Here is a 15886-nt window from a genome sequence, read left to right on the forward strand (position 1 = left end):
GACATGCCAGCGGTGCAGGTCTGAGGTCAGCACTGGGGAGCCGGGCTGGGCCCCAACAGGGTGAGACATCTGCTTTCAATCAGCTGCCCTTCTGCCCAAGAAGGGGGTGGGGGCTGAGACCTCCCCCAAGCCCAACTTCTCATCACACAGAATGGATACTGAGGGCAAAGGAGGCAGGAGAAGCTCTAGAGACCCAGGTCAAAGAGATAGAGGTTTATTTTTGTTAAGCCACTTAAACTAAATCCTTCAATAGCTCTCTTTTGCAAGGCCATGCCCAGTCCGGCCAGTCAGCCCCCAGCCTCCCCCCGCACCGCCCCTGCTCATGCTGCCTTGTCGCAAGCCTCTGGCTTGTCCCCCACTCGAGGGCTTTGCACTCACGCCCTGGGGGCCCCTGACCTGCCCTGTGCAGGCTGACTTGTCATCCTTCAGCTGAAATCCCACTTATCAGGAAAGGCTGTGGACCCATGCTCCATCCCTGTTGACAATCTTGTTGAACACAGTTTGCTTTGTACCTATGTGTTCATCTGCATGGCTATTGAATGTCTGCCCCCCACCCCACTCTAGACTGTAAGCCCCATGCGGGCAGGAGCTAAGGCTGTCTTCCTCAGGACAATATCCCTAAAATTCAGAGCAGGGCCTGCCACAGAGTATGCGCTCAATAAATACTTGCTGAATGAATGAATGACTCATGCCTCTAAATATTTATAGTAGTTTCCTTCTGTAATCTTCAATTGTTTGAGTTCCACCAGATCCCTGCAGGATAATCAGTGCTTACGCCCATTTGACAGGCCCAGGTGAGTTAATGACCCTGGCTCCCAATCCATCCTGACTCACAGTATCAGGCTACCTTTGTCTAGGAGGAGGAGGAGGGACAAACTAGGAGAAGAGAGGCACGTGCCACAGAACCGGAGACCAGAGAGAGGGCTGGGTGAGAGACCAGCAAAGGGTGGGGGCACTGCCGGGGAGCCACATGCCAGCAGCCAGGCCCATCACACCCCATGTCAGCCTGTGTGGAATCACTCCCCATCCTGGAGAAAGTCCAGGAAGATGCCCACTGGGGATGTGCCCCAGCGACCACCCCCTATCCCTGCCAGTTCTCACATCCTACTCCTGAAATGGCCATGCACTAAGCGGGCTTGCAGTCAACCACCCCAGGGTCAAACCAATGTGCTGCCTCTGACAGCTAAGCAATCTCAGACAGTTTAGTCAACTCTCTGAGCTTCAGTCTCCTCAAATGTGAAATAGTACCATAATAGAGCTGGCCTTAATGAGCGGTGGTGAAGCACCCATGAGCCCATGAAAGTTAAGCACCCAGCACTAAGAATTGGGTCTCTATGTTTCCACAGCCGCCATTGGCTCATGGGGACCATCCGTTGGGTATTGAGTGGTCTTGCTCTTGGTGGTAGACAGGGCTTATTCCCCTCCACCTGGGAGTGCCTTGAGGACAAGGACCCTTGTATCCCGCAGGGCTCCCAGGCCAGCCCAGACCCAGGTTGGGCTCTCAGCTAGATGCACAAACACATGAGTGTTTGTTTGGATCCAGAGTAAAAGCTCTGTGAATTTCCTGCTGATGTCAAGAGCAGGAAAGCTGGGGGGAGGAGATCTCTTCTGCCACACCCAGGCACTGAAGGATGGGTGTGCAGAGGGCAGAGCTGTGAGGAGCAATAAACGCCAGAGAAGAAGAGGACAGAGCATGACTGGAGCGGGCGCAAAACCCAGAAAAAAGGCTGTGTTGGAGTTCAGGAGGCCCTGCAGAGAGCAGATTTGGCCTGGGACTGAGAAGTGTAGCCTCAGAGCCTGGGAAGAAAGGACAGGAGGCCTGGGAAGGCATGGCAGAATTAGCCCAGACCTTGATCTGTGGGTTGGAAAGAGGCTGGGTGTCCCTTAATAGCACCTGCTTAGCACAGTGCCTGGCACACAGCACATGCTCAGTAAACATTTGTTAAATGAATGAATGAAGAATGAGGTTTTTCCATAACTTCTGTACTGGTCTCTCCACCTCTGTCCACTCTAGCTGTCTGTACAGGCTTCCTCAGAACGCCACCACAGGAAGCAAACTCTAACCCACCCACTCCCACTTGGAAGCTGTGGGCATATCCCCCACCGTCACAGGCAGCAGCCACACACAGGGGCCTGGGCGCCAAATCAGGAACCCAGACCTTTCACACACAGGGGCCTGGGTGCCAAATCAGGAACCCAGACCTTTCCTGATGGGCCTGAGCCATGTGTTTTGTTTCATTATATATTAAACTTGAATTAATTGCTAACATTTAAAAATAAATGTGCCCTTGTAAAAACCCACATTGCCAGCTTCTCTGTAAGAGTTAGTTAGATGATATATTACTCTGGGTCTGCCCCCCAACCTGGGACAATGACTGAACAGAGGGGACAAGGCCTGCCTTCCCCAGGGCAACCTCTTTCTGCACTGGCATCTTCATGCCTCTCCTCCCACTCTGGTCCCTGCAGACAATTGAGTTTAGCACCCCTGCCCACAGGCTAAAATCCAAACTCCTCAGTCAGGCCCCCAAGGCCTCGGTGACATGAGCCTCAGGATAAGCTTCTTATCTGTCCCCACTGTCCTTGTCCCCAAGGTTCTGGCTACCCCATGCTACATGTGGTTCTCCAATCACCTGTGTTCTTCCATGCCTCTGAGTGTTTGCACTAGCAGCACCATGGCTTGTGGTGCCTGTCCCCACTGTGGGGACTGCACTGGTGCCTACCTGGTCTTTGGTGCAGGCTCAAGCCCTCCTTGGCAGTGGAGCCTCCTGCAGCTCCTCTCTGGGCCACCACAGCCCCCAACCCCACAGCCACACAGGCATGGGGCTCCCCACACTCTGCATTGTGCCACGGGGCAGTGGGCTCAGGAGAGCATGGAATCACATCTTATTCTTACTTTATCTCTGGTACCCAGCATAGGGCCAGCCTCTGGACGTAGAGTACAGCCTCCTGGGCCCAGCTCAATACATTCCTTGAAAGAATGAATTAAATAGAAGCCCTTGGTTTTGTGGATGGCAGAGGCATAAAATATCCCTAAATAACCCCAGAGAAATTGAGAAGCCTTTGTTTTATGGCCTTCTCAAGGGCTACATTTTGTCACATCTACCCTCAGCACGCACACACACACACACACACACACACACACATGTTCCTGGCAGTCCTAAGACAAACCCTGCTTCAATCCCGCCAGCTCTAGAAAAATGAGAAAACGGGACAAATGTTATTTTGAGAGACTACTTCTCACTTCATACACACACACACACACACACACACACACCAGGTCAACTACCATCAAGCACCTCCCTCTCGCTCACTCCCAGCAGGAAGCCCATGCCTCTTCCATGTTCCAAGCCTTTCCTGACCCCTCTCCCACTGAGACAACTGTGTCCTGAGTTTCTTGGCACAAGCCTACTCCCTGAACCCAGCCTGCAAAATTATGAAGCTGGAAAACCCAGGCCTGAGTCAGTGATCAAACTTCAGAGCTGAAAGGGACTTCAAGACCCAAGTATTTTATGGAGGGGAAAAAAGGTCAGCCAAGTCATATCTAGAGGCGCCTGATGTTCAGGGCTGGCTGGAAGGACCTAGCTCCCAGAGAAGGTGAGAGAAGGGCCTCCAGGAGAGTAAGAGCGTAGGGACTCAGCCGCTCCCGACTGCAGCACCCTGCGGAGCACTCATGCACCTGCTGGGACTTCTTCTCTGTGGCAGCCTGAGCAGAGTGGTTCCCACTTACAGATGGGGAACCAGTCCACGAAGTCAGCTCCTGTGTGTGGCCAAGTCTGCCCTTCATCTGCTTGGCTCAGAAGCCCCATTCTTCACTACCATGTCCCAAATGTCAGGACTGGTGTCCCCTCGGTCTGGCTGTGATGGTTTTGCCGGGGCCTGGGATAGAGGAAACGGGAGTAATACACCTATTGCATCGCACTGTACATGGGAGAGCCATTCAATTGCATTGTCAAGATAGATTTGTATATTTGGTGAGATAATTTTCCTGCAGACCAAAGCAGAACATTTGGAAGAATGAGCAGCTCTTTCTCGCTCCCTCCTCAGAGACTCCATTTGGGCTCAGGCGGGGCAGATGGAGCCAATGAAATAAGGTTTCATGGAAGTCAGAGCAGGTACAGTTTATGTCATCTCACCAGCCCCGCTTTAAAGAAAAAGTAACGTAGAAATTAAAGTGAAAAGACCTTTACATGGAGAAGGAATTTGCAGGCGTAATATAGGAAGGTGTTCCTTAGGTATGTTACAGGATTACTTTAAACCATTTGACTTACGCTCCAAAGTAACTGTAATGTTGGTAGTATAACAAATTCTGATGAATAGCTTTAATTGTATGTTTAAAGGTCTCATCATATGTTCACATGCTTAAATCTGGGTATCAGAATTTAAGTAATTCTTGAAATGTATTGTCTCCTTAATATACTAATTACAAAGCAAAGAAAAAAAGAAAGAAAGAAAAGAAAAAGCTCAGGCATCTCTGGGGAGTCATTTGCCACCGAGGCATATTTCCAGGGGACAGACCCAGGTCTGCCAGCCTCAGCCCTTACCCTTGCTGTGCCCACTCCCAGGCTTGGGTCGCCCCAGTGGGGCAGGAGAGCTGTGACCCGAGGCAAAGAACAGGGCCAACCCTAATGCCCACAGAGCAGCCCAGGAAGGCTGGGGGACATTCATGGGAAGAGAAAGGGGATTTTTCAGAGCCCAAGGTCTCCTTCCCCACCCACCAGGGTCAGCAGGGGTACCAGTCCTCCGACAGGACGCCTGGCCACAGCACTGGGAACCTGGACTCCCGGGTGTCAACTTGGAGTTCTTGTTGACTTCCTCAGACTCTGCCTCCTGCCAACCCTATTCATCACCTTCACTTGCCAATCCCTTAGGAATGTGGCAGTCTCTTAAAAGTCAGCCCTGGGTTAAAACAACAAACAAACCCGGAAGCCTCTAAGTCAGCTGCAGAGGCTCAGACAGGTCAGGAATCAGGGGCAGGTTTCCGGCCTCTCTTCTTCTCCCACCCCAACACCTGCAAGCTCAGCACTACCACCCTCACCCCCCACACAATCCCGAACAAAGTGAAGCTGCCTTTAGATTGGGGGGTGAGTTTCCAGAAGCCTGAAAGCTACCTCCCCTTCCCAGGACACCCCCTCCCCACCACCCATCTATGCCTCTAACTCCTACTTAGGACACACAGGCCCATATTTGGAGAGTGGTGTCCAGCCTTCCACTCTCCAATTTGGGGCTCTGCAAACCCCTTCCCAACCTGCCCGGAGGCCCACACCTACCCTTAAGGGAATAGGACATGGGTCTGGCAACATTTCTTCAAGGAAGTAGGGAGGCTGAAGGATGGGCAGTGGGGGTGGGGGCCAGCTGGGAGGCTCTAAGGGTGAGCCCCATTCGGTCCGCCCCACACCGCACTCCTCCATCTCCTCCTTAACCCCCAGTAAAGTCCCACTGGGGCTGGCCTAGGGCAGGTTCAGTCCTGCCTCAGGGACCATCTGCTAAAGGGAAAAAGGACTCACATCTATAAGTGCCTATAAACAAAGGGGAAAATATGCAAACACCCAGCCCATTCACCAGAACAGAAGAATCCACAGCTGGCCAGAGGGGTGCACACAGGTGCTGACCACACTGCTGGCTTGAGTGAGCTGGGCTGGCCCAAGGAAGTGCTAGCTAAAGGGCTAAATCAGAGGCTGTGGCTCCCATCCAGGGCCCCAGGCCTCCAGGGTTCCTTGAACCACTTAAAATATTTCAGAAAACCAATGGATACTCTACATTTAGCCATGGTGAGATTTCTGGGATTAACAAAAATTCCAATGCTTTGCTTTTGGCTGGAATTACATTAACTCAATGCAGAAACATTGGCTATCTGTACAGATAAATATTTGAGGTTAAGTATACATGGGTCAGATGGAGAAAACAGAAAAAGAACTAGTAACTTGGCAACTGCTATTTAACAAAACCTTTTCAAACATAGAATTTGTAGTGAAAGAACTAAGAAAATGAATTTTAGACACATTTCCTTAATACACAAAGAGCTTCTACAAATCAATGAGAAAAAGAATAGCCGTCTCAAAAAATCCCTCTACACATGGGATTCACAAAAAAGAAAGAAAAAGAAGTTTAAATAGCCAAGATATATTTTTTTAAATGCTCAGCCTTACTTTTAAAGACATTTAAATTTTCAAAATTTTTAAATTTTTACCATTTTTCATCTGTCAAATTAGCAAAGATTTAAAAGTTTGATAGTATCAGTGTTGGTGCAAATATAAGGAAATGGGCATTTTCATACACTATTAGTGGGACTATAAATTGTTGTAGTGTTTTCGAAAGGCAATCTGGGGACACATGTTCACATTTTAAACACACACATTATTAGTCAGCTGGCAATTAATTTACAAACATAGTTGTTCATCTTAGAACTGTTTGCCTTAGCAAAACCTAAGCAGCATAAATCTCCATTAAAAAAGGAACTGGTCAGTCACATCTTTACAATGAACTTTTTATAGTCACTACAAAAAAAATGAGTAGATCTACAGATATCGACATGAAAAAGAGTCCAAGATCTGACATTAAGTGAAAAAAGCAAGCTGCAAAATAATACGGTTACATTATTGTTATGATATGATCCCATTTGTATATATTTTTTACAAAGCACATATAGTGACTTGTAGCTATATGTGCTTGTCTATATACATAGAAATATCTTAGGGATAAATAAGAAATTGTTAAGAGTGGTTCCTTGGGGAATAAGATGAGGCAAAGGAAAAGGGTGATGGGTAGAACATTTTTAATTTTTACATATCCTTCTCTGCTATTATGGTATTTACTATAATTTTTATTATTTTAAATTGATTTTTTAAAATGATTGCTGGCAAGAAAAAGGTTAGTGTCCCAATTTAAAAGGACTGGATGATTGCTGAGAAGGAGTCAGCTTTGGTTTAAATGTTTGTGTCCTCCTACCCCCAGAATCCATATGTTAAATTCCCAGTGCCCAAGATGATGGCATTAGGTGGTGGGGCCTTGGTGAGGTGATTAGTGACCATATAAAAGAGACCTCAGAGTGCTGTCTTGCCCTTTGACCATGTGAGAACACACCGAGAAGGTACCAACTATGAACAAGAAAGCATTCCCTCACCAGACACCAAATCTGCCAGTGCCTTAATTGTGGACTTCCTAGCCTCCAGGATTGTGAAATAAATTCTGTGGTTTATGAGCTACCTAGTCTATAGCATTTTGTTATAGCAGCCTGAATGGACTAAAACAGAAAATTAGTACCAGGAGTGGGATGCTACTGTAACAAATACCTAAAATGTGGAAGTGGCTTTGGAACTAGATAATGGGTAGAGCTGAAAGAGTTTGGAAGTGCATCCTAGAAAAAGCCTAACCATTGCCATGAATGGACTGTTAAGAGCAGTTCTGGTGTGGAGAGTTGTAGAGAAAGCCTCAGTCTTCTTAGAGGTTACCTAAGTGGTCATGAACAGGCTATTGGTAGAAATATGGATGGTAAAAGCCATTCTGATAAGGTCTCAGAAATGAGGAATGTTTTACTGAAAACTAGAGGAAAAACAACACTTATTAGAAAGTAGTAAAGAACTTGGCTGCATTAAGTTTGTGTCATGGTGTTTTGTGGAAGGTAGAATTTGTAAATGATGTAATGGGATATTTGAATGAATAAATTTCTAAGCAGTGTTGAAGGTGCAGCTTGGCTTCTCTTGAGTGCTTATAGTAACATTTGAGAAGAGAGAGATGATCTGAAGATAGAATTGCTAATCAAAAGGGAAGCAGAATTTAAAATTTTGGAAAATTCTCAACCTATCCATATTGAAAAGAATGTGAAAGTGTGTTCATAGAAAACACCAAGAATGTGGCCCCACAGTGATTTGAGAAAGGGATTGGTACGGATAGGCCATCTCAAGGGAAGCCAGGTGCTATTGATGAAGGCAATGGAAGGCTGTCCCCAAAAATATTTTGGAGATTATCAGAATTGCTCCTCCCATCACAGGCCCAGAGTGCAAGGGCTTGGGGGACAGAAAGATTTCAAGGCTCCACTCCCCGCACTTTGGCAGAGTACTCGTTGGCCACCCCACGTATGGCTCTAGTGGGCCTAGGTACAACACAAGCTAAGGTGGCCACCCCTCTGCAGGGCACAGGTGATAAACCTTGGCAGCTCCATGAAGTGCCATCCCTGTCAATGTGCATGAGCTGTGGGGGCGTGGCTACCTTCACCTAGATCCTGAAGAATGGAGCCACTAGGAGCCTCAGTTATGTGACCAGGCAGAGAGTTATGGCAAGGGTGGGACCTCTACAGAGAGTCCCCAACAGGGCAATACCTAATAGAGCCATGGGGGTGGGCCAACACCAAGATCCCAGACCGTAGACCCACCAGCGTGCAATTCCAGCCTGAGAGAGCCACAGGCACCCAACTACAACCTGTGAGAGATGGAACATAGGCAGTGCCCAGCAAAGCTATGGGGGCAGGGCCACCTGGAGCTCTGAGGGCCCAACCCCTACCCCAGTGTCCAGAGGGCAGAGCATCAGCCAGAGAATATTCTCCAGCCTTGATATTTCATGTTGTTTGCCCTGTTGGGTTTTGGATTTGGTTGGGACCTGGTATCCCTTCTTTCCTTCCTATTGATCCCTTTCGGAATGGGAATGTCTATCCTCCACCCGTCTCCCCCATTGTATTTTGAGTGCACATAACTTGCTTGATTTCACAGGTTCATAGCTGGAGACAAATACCTTGAGTCTCACTTATATCTGTTTTATTTGATAGTTACATGAGACTTTGGATTTAAACTTTAAAGTTGATGCTAGAATGAGTAAGACATTTGGGACTATTGAAATGAAATCAATATACTTTTCATGTAAGAAGGACATAAATTTTGGTGGGCCAGAGCAGAAGTCTATGGTCTGAATGTTTGTGTCTCCCCAAAATTCATATGTTAAAACCTTAACCCCCCATCCTGGCTAACACGGTGAAACCCCGTCTCTATTAGCCGGGTGTGGTGGCGGGCACCTGTAGTCCCAGCTACTCGGGAGGCTGAGGCAGGAGAATGGCGGGAACCCGTGAGGCGGAGCTTTCAGTGAGCTGAGATCACACCACTGCACTCCAGCCTGGGCGACACAGCAAGACTCTGTCTCAAAAAAAAAAAAAACCTTAACCCCAAGGCGATGGTATTAGAGATGGGACCTTTGTGAGGTGAGTAAGTGCTCTGATAAAATGGATTAGTGCCCTTATAAAAGAGATGCCAGAGAGCTGTGTTGCCCTTCTACCATGTGAGGATACAGTGAGAAGGTGCCTTCTATGAACTAGACAGTAAGCCCCCACCAGACTCCAGATCTACAGGTATCTTCATTTTGGACCTCCCAGCCTCCAGAACTGTGAGAAACAAATTTCTGTTGTTTATATACTCCCCAGTCTATGCTATTTCGCTATAGCAGCCTGAACAGACTAACGCAGGGACCACTGGAAGATGTGGGAATGGCTTTACTGAGACCAGGAAGGGAGGTGGTTCAGAGAAGGGGAGCCCTGGAGGAGCAGGCCTCTCTTCCATCTGGAAGAGGAAGTTCATGGCAGGAGGTCTGCCCTCTCAGCTACTCCATCCCACCCAGACAGAGGAGACAAATGGAGACTGGGAAAAGAAGCCAAACTTTGTTTTTATTTATGTATTTGTTTTAGAGACAGGGTCTTTTGCTGTCCCCCAGGCTGGAGTGCAGTGGCATGATCACAGCTCACTGCAGCCTCAAACTCCTGGGCTCAAGCAATCCTCCCACCTCACCCTCCTGAGTAGCTGGGACTACAAGCATGCGCCACCACGTCCGGCTAATTTTTTTTCTTTTTGTAGATACAGGGTCTCACTTTGTTGCCCAGGCTGGTCTCAAACTCTTGACCTCAAACAATCCTCCTGCCTCAGCCTCCCAAAATGCTGGGATTATAGGCGTAAGCCATTGCACCTGGCCGGAAGCCAACCTTTAAATACCAGCACAAGGCTTGCAAGGGCAAGTTGATGCCCCCTGGGGATCTGGCCCAGCCCCTCCTCCTTTCACCCTATTTCAGGGCCCCTCCTTCTCTGTCTGTGACCCAGGCCCAGACAAAATCTATGACCCGCAAGAATGAAATTTGCACAAGAACTGCTTCCTAAAAGGAAAAGGAAAAGTGAAAAGGCAAATAGCTGTTTGAGAAAAGGTTTCTGACCAGAAGATCTTACAGTCTGGCCAGAGATGCTGGGGCCAAGGGTAGCGTCCCCTGGGAGAGAAGGACTTTGCTGGTCTTTGTGGCACCATCAGCCCTTCCCATCCACCCCTGCCATGCACACTCCTTAACTTCCATCTTACGGAGGCAGAGTGGAGTCACAGGGACCGGGACTAGCATGTCAGCTCCTATGCTCCTTACCGGGGCTCTCATGCCACTTCTCTGACCCTCAGATGCTTTATCTGTAAAGAGGGGATCATAGCACCTTAAGGGTTGATTTGAAATTTGGAAATAATATAAATATCATAGCACAATGTTTGTCATATAACAAGTGGTCATGGAAAAGCATATAGAACTGTATCTGTTCACCGATATTGTCTAAACACAGCCCCACTCCTGTGCCTTTGCTCATGCTGGTTCCGGAATGGAGATGCCCCTTCTTCTTCCCCATCTGGTAAAATCCTACCCATGTTTCAAGGCCTAGATCCAGTAGCAGCTTCGTCAAAGCTTCTGCAGCCCTCACTGTGCAGGGGTGTTCTCTCCTCTTCGGGGCGTCCACGGCACTGTGTTCATAGCACCTTCCAGCCATTGCCAGCTGAGTCACGGAGTTGTTTACTCTGCGGGCTGGGGACCCTGAGTGTAATGGTGCCTTGGCCTAATGCACTTCTGTCTTCGTGTCCCTGTCCTTAGCACAGAAGCTGCTGAATAATGCTAGTCAAACACCCACATGCATACCTTGTCATCAGCCCGAAAACCTTCCCTCATCCTCTCCAGGGAAGGGACTGAGCAGAGGAAAGAGACTCTCTTTAGCCACATTCCTGGATTTGGTTTGATTCTAAAGGAGCTGGGGAGCCGGGAGGCCCAATTCAGACACCTCATGGGAACGAGGGTTCTTCTACTGGGAAGGAGAAGCTGGGGAAAGCAAAGACAAGGGGGCACAGTTGGAAAGCTGTGCTAGTGCCAGAGAGCCTAGGCCCAGGAAGGGTGGATGCTCACCCCAGGGCTGTCCAGGTCAGGTCACCAGACCACACAGCTTCAATGGCCACAGACTAGCCAGCCTCCCCGGGTCCCCCATCTATGCACAGCTGGCCTGTTTCCTCTGTGCCTGGTGCTCCTCCCCACTCTCCAAGGGACACCCACCCCAGGTCTCTCCCTGGACACTGAGCCCTGACAGGAAGGCGTGGGCTAAGGGAACGTGAGCTTGTTCTGCCCCCTGCTGGCCATTGCAGGGAATGGCTCCTTAACTGGAAAGGCAGGGAAGAAGCAGCCAAGGGCTATCTGGCTGGCCCCATGGGATCCACCCCAGCCTCACATTTCATCTTTCTGGTTCAAGTTCAAACTCTTTGGCCTAGCAAATTCCTCTAGGACCTGGTTCCAATGACTCTTTCCAAATTTATTTCCTACCACTCCATCCCAAAGCCCTGATCAGGCCCAGGTAATCCAGCTGTTCTTTGTCCCTGTGTGTCCTGACCTCCAGCCTCTACAAAGGCCATCCCTCTTGCCAGCAATGCCCTTGCCTTTCCACTCTGCTTCAAGACTCAGTCCACCTCCTTGCTGACGGTGCAGCCCCGGCATCCTCACCTTTGTCCCCTGGCACTCATTGCCTAGAGCTCAATCTTGCCACCTGTGGCTTGTGCCCACCCTAGTCTCATCTGAAACTAAGCCAAAGGATGGCATCACATTGGAATGTGCACAAGCTCAGAGTTTCAGCACAGGCCCCAGAACACAGCTGGTGCATAATCAGTGCTGGGCGGGAAAGGCGATCGCATTCCAGCACTCATGTTTCCATGCCATCCACCAGCCTTTGGGTAGTCTTCTTGCAGAGGCTGGCAGCGTCCCTTGGGAAGGGAAAAGGATGGTCTCTGTGCGGGTCTCTGACCAGCCTCCAGGCCCCTTGCCTTCCCACTACTGGTGTCCAGGAGTCACTAGTCTGCCAGGGAGAGGCAGGAAAGAGCAGAGAGTCCCCCTAATGTGCAGCCAGGTAGGAGAGAAATTTGTGACCAAGGGATGCTGACCCCTCCTCCAGGAGGTTTCCAGGCCACTGTCTCCATTCCCAGCCACTTCTGCCCTCCTAACTTCTGTTTCCTTTCTACCTTCTTCATTCATTTGTTTACTTGTTCACTGACTCAGCAATCACCTATTAGGTGCCAGGCACTGGCCTGACTGTGGGTATCCCACAAAAAAGACATAAAACCTGCTCAAAGTAACATCACTTAGTGGAAGAGAAAATTAAGGTATTCACCAATGTCTTACATTAAGGTTTTGGACAGAGATATAAGAAAAGGTGTGCTATCTCAGATCACAACCCCCAAACCAGCTGAGGGGTGAGGGGAGTCCAGGGAGCCTTCTAGAGGCAGAGATGTTTGAGGTGAGATGGCAGGGAAGATGAGGCTTTGGCCAAGCAAAGAAAGCAGGGAGGCCGACGCAGCAGCAAGGTGTGGAGAGGCAAAGTGCTGCAGGTGCCTTCAGGGAGCTTTGGGTTGTCTTTGTGTCTGGGTTTGCAGCAGAAGGGTGAGACCTGGTAACCAGCAGAGGCAGAGCTCAAATGCCATGTGCAAAGTCAAGGTGTATGATTTTCTTTTAAAGCATGGGAGCAACTGAAGGATTTATAAGCCAGGGAGTGACATGTGCAGATCGGAATTTTAGAAAACTCTGTTGGGCAGAGCTGGAGAGAGCTCAGAAGGGAGTATCCCCTGGAAAGGAGATGGCGGGAAAGGCTCGAGAGGGTGTGGGGGAATAAGGGGTAAAGGATTGTGGCGGGGGGGGGGTGGGGTCTGAATTAAAGCAATAATAACAGAGAAGTAAAACTGTCAGCAGATTCTGGAGATTTAAGGAAGAAAAATAGAGGACTCAATGGCTGCATGTGGGAAGTGGATAGTGGGACCAAAGACTGAGATGGGGACACAGGGGAAGCGCGGTATTGTGGAGACAGCAACCCCAGTCTGCAGCATGATGCACCTGAAATGTCTCAGGGACATTGGCCAAAGGTGGGCAAGAGATGGTCACGTGGCTGGATTCAAGATGCAGAGACAGGGTGCTGGAGGCATCAAACACAGGCATCTTCGGCTCCCAGACTGTAGCTGAAGCACTCGCTCAGGGGCAGTAGGCAAGGGAGAGAAGGGAGGTCAAGTGAAAGGTCCCATTCTTTTTAGGAGCTCCATGGCTATTCACTGAGGGTACAGAGACAAGAACAGATGAGAGGCAATGCAGTTAGTGAAAAGGCATTCACGTCAGAGGACATGGGTTCATGACAGCTCTTCTAGATACCTGACCATTTCTTTAAATCTCCAAGCCTCAGTTTCCCCATTCATGAAATGGACCTAATAATACCTACGTTGTAGTATTATTGAAAAGAGGCCGGGAACAGTGACTCATGCCTGTCATGCCAGCAGTTTGGGAGGCCAAGGCAGGAGGATCGTTTGAGGCCAGGAGTTCACGACTAGCCTAGGCAACATAGCAAGATCCTGTCTCTACAAAAAAGTTTAAAATTAGCTGGGTGTGGTGTACACCCTTCTAGTCCTAACTACTCAGGAAGCTGAGGTGGAAGGATCACTTGAGCCGTGATCACGTCACTGCACTCCAGCCTGGGTGACAGAGCAAGACGCCATCTCAAAAAAGAAAAGAAAAATAATAACCATAAAGCACATCACATAGCTCCTAGCAGAGAGCTAGTACCATGAACAGCAAGCACGGAGAAGCTACAAGTTTCCAGAATCTTCCAAGTCTGCCAGTGTCCCCACTGGAAGTCCCTTTGGACCTCTCTACCCATCAGTCATATTACCAGCTGGATGAGCAAATGCAGCCTGGACCTAGATGTCTGTGCAGCTCCCTTTCGCTTCCCCGAGTGGCACCGGCTGGGAGACCCCAGCTCTATGGGCTCTGTCCTTCCCAGACATGGTGTGGGTGGGTGGATGCCACAGCCCAGCCCTCCTGACCCCCCGCCCTCCTGACCTCCTGCCTTGCCCTCAGGACCTTCCCTGGAACTGCAGCTTGCTGGGGGAAGGAAGTGCACAGCTGGAGCCCCTGCCCCTGCCCTGTGCCTGCATCCTGGCGGTGTCCTTCCCAACACTCCACCCAGTAGTCCCAGAGGGATGAGGTGGGCTGGAATGGAAAGTGAGGTTCAGAAGTCAGAGAGCCCATTAGAACCAAACTGCCCAGCTCCTCTCTGCAGCGCATGGTTGGGGGGCAGGAGAGAGTGCCCCAATCTGGGACCCACATAGGCAAACTTCAAAGAGGTCATCCAGTGAGGCGGCCACCCTTGGCCTCAGTTTCCTCATCTGTAAAATACCATGTTGGGCCAGGTCATCTCTGAGGTCCCTCCCACCCAGAGTGCAGTTCTACGTTGTCCTCTCCCGTCCTGACTGCGACTCACTATTTCCAGCAGAGGGAGCCGGCACCTCTCCGCAGACAGCCAGGAACCAGTGCCACTCGTCTGGCCAAGGATCTGGAAGCCTTAATAAATGTCTATGTGCTAGGCACGTGGCATGCTTAATGCAATGCCTGGCCAGGGCGTGCGTTCCATAAATAGAGGCCATGGTTGTCTCCATTTCATAGATGAGGAAACTGAGGTTCCAAGAGTTTAATTTGAACCCAGGGGCTCTGGCTCTGATGGTCTCTGGGCAGCTCCAGGAGGGCGTGATACCATCTCTAAATATCTGAAGGGCTTGCCGTCAGAGAGGGGCACATTGCAGGGACGCTCCAGGAATGCAGGTCTGAGCTTGGCCTAAGGAAGAATGTTCTAATGGTCAGAGCTGGCCAGTTGAGACAGGGCCTGCCTTGGCTGGCTGTGAGCACCCTGTCTGAGGGATGGCCTCAGGGAGTCGGGAATTGAGGGACGGTGGGTCTCTCTCGGCCCCGTCCAGTCCAGAGGGCCACATTCTGAGAGGACTGAAGGGCCAGACACAGCGGATGCCTGCCTTGAATCACAGGTCACCGTCCTCCCCATGGTCTCCCAGCTGCCCTGGGGCTGGAGAGTCCCGGCATTTTCTCTGAGGGCCTCTGGATCTCAGATCACTGGTGGAGGGGCGGTCCCCTACCCACTGCTCCACAGCCGCCTACTTCCACTGGGGACGGTTCTGGAATTCTGGGTAGGCCTCTCAGGGCAAGATCTTTGGTGGCCTATGTCCTTGGCAGGGCGGGACCCCTTCAGCCTGATGGGAAGGTCAGCAGAGCCACAGGCCAAGCTCACCAGCTCCTTCTGGGAGCCCTTTTGTCTGTCTGCATAGGTGTCTATATGGACAAATATTCCTGGCACAGAATCCACTGAGGGGCAGAGTTGGGGAGGCCAGGGCTCCTGGCTCCAGCTGCTGCCCACTTTCAGGGAGAGCACTGTAGAGCAAGAGTCTCCGGAGTGGCACTGCCTGGCTGTGGCACAGCACACCCCCGGGGCACCCAGGAGGCTGGGTGGGGAGAGCAGGGGCAGCTGGAGGGATGACTTCTCAGGTTCAAGCTGGTCGGGCGGCAGCCTGGCACTGGTCACTTCTGGGTGACACTTAGGACATTGCCAACTGGAAGCGGGTAGAGCACGGGCTCCCATTAGAACCACTGGGAGATTATAAATATTTAGATTCTGGGGCTCCTTCCTGGAACTCCTAAATCAGACCCTCCATGGATAGAGTCTAGAACTTTGCATTCTTAACCAGGCTTCCCAGGCAGTCCCATGGAGCCAGGCATTTGAGAAACTACTCTAGAGAGATGAAGATGCAGCGA

This window comes from Pan troglodytes, chromosome 1, assembly GCF_028858775.2.
Source record: "Pan troglodytes isolate AG18354 chromosome 1, NHGRI_mPanTro3-v2.0_pri, whole genome shotgun sequence".
NCBI lineage: Eukaryota > Metazoa > Chordata > Mammalia > Primates > Hominidae > Pan > Pan troglodytes.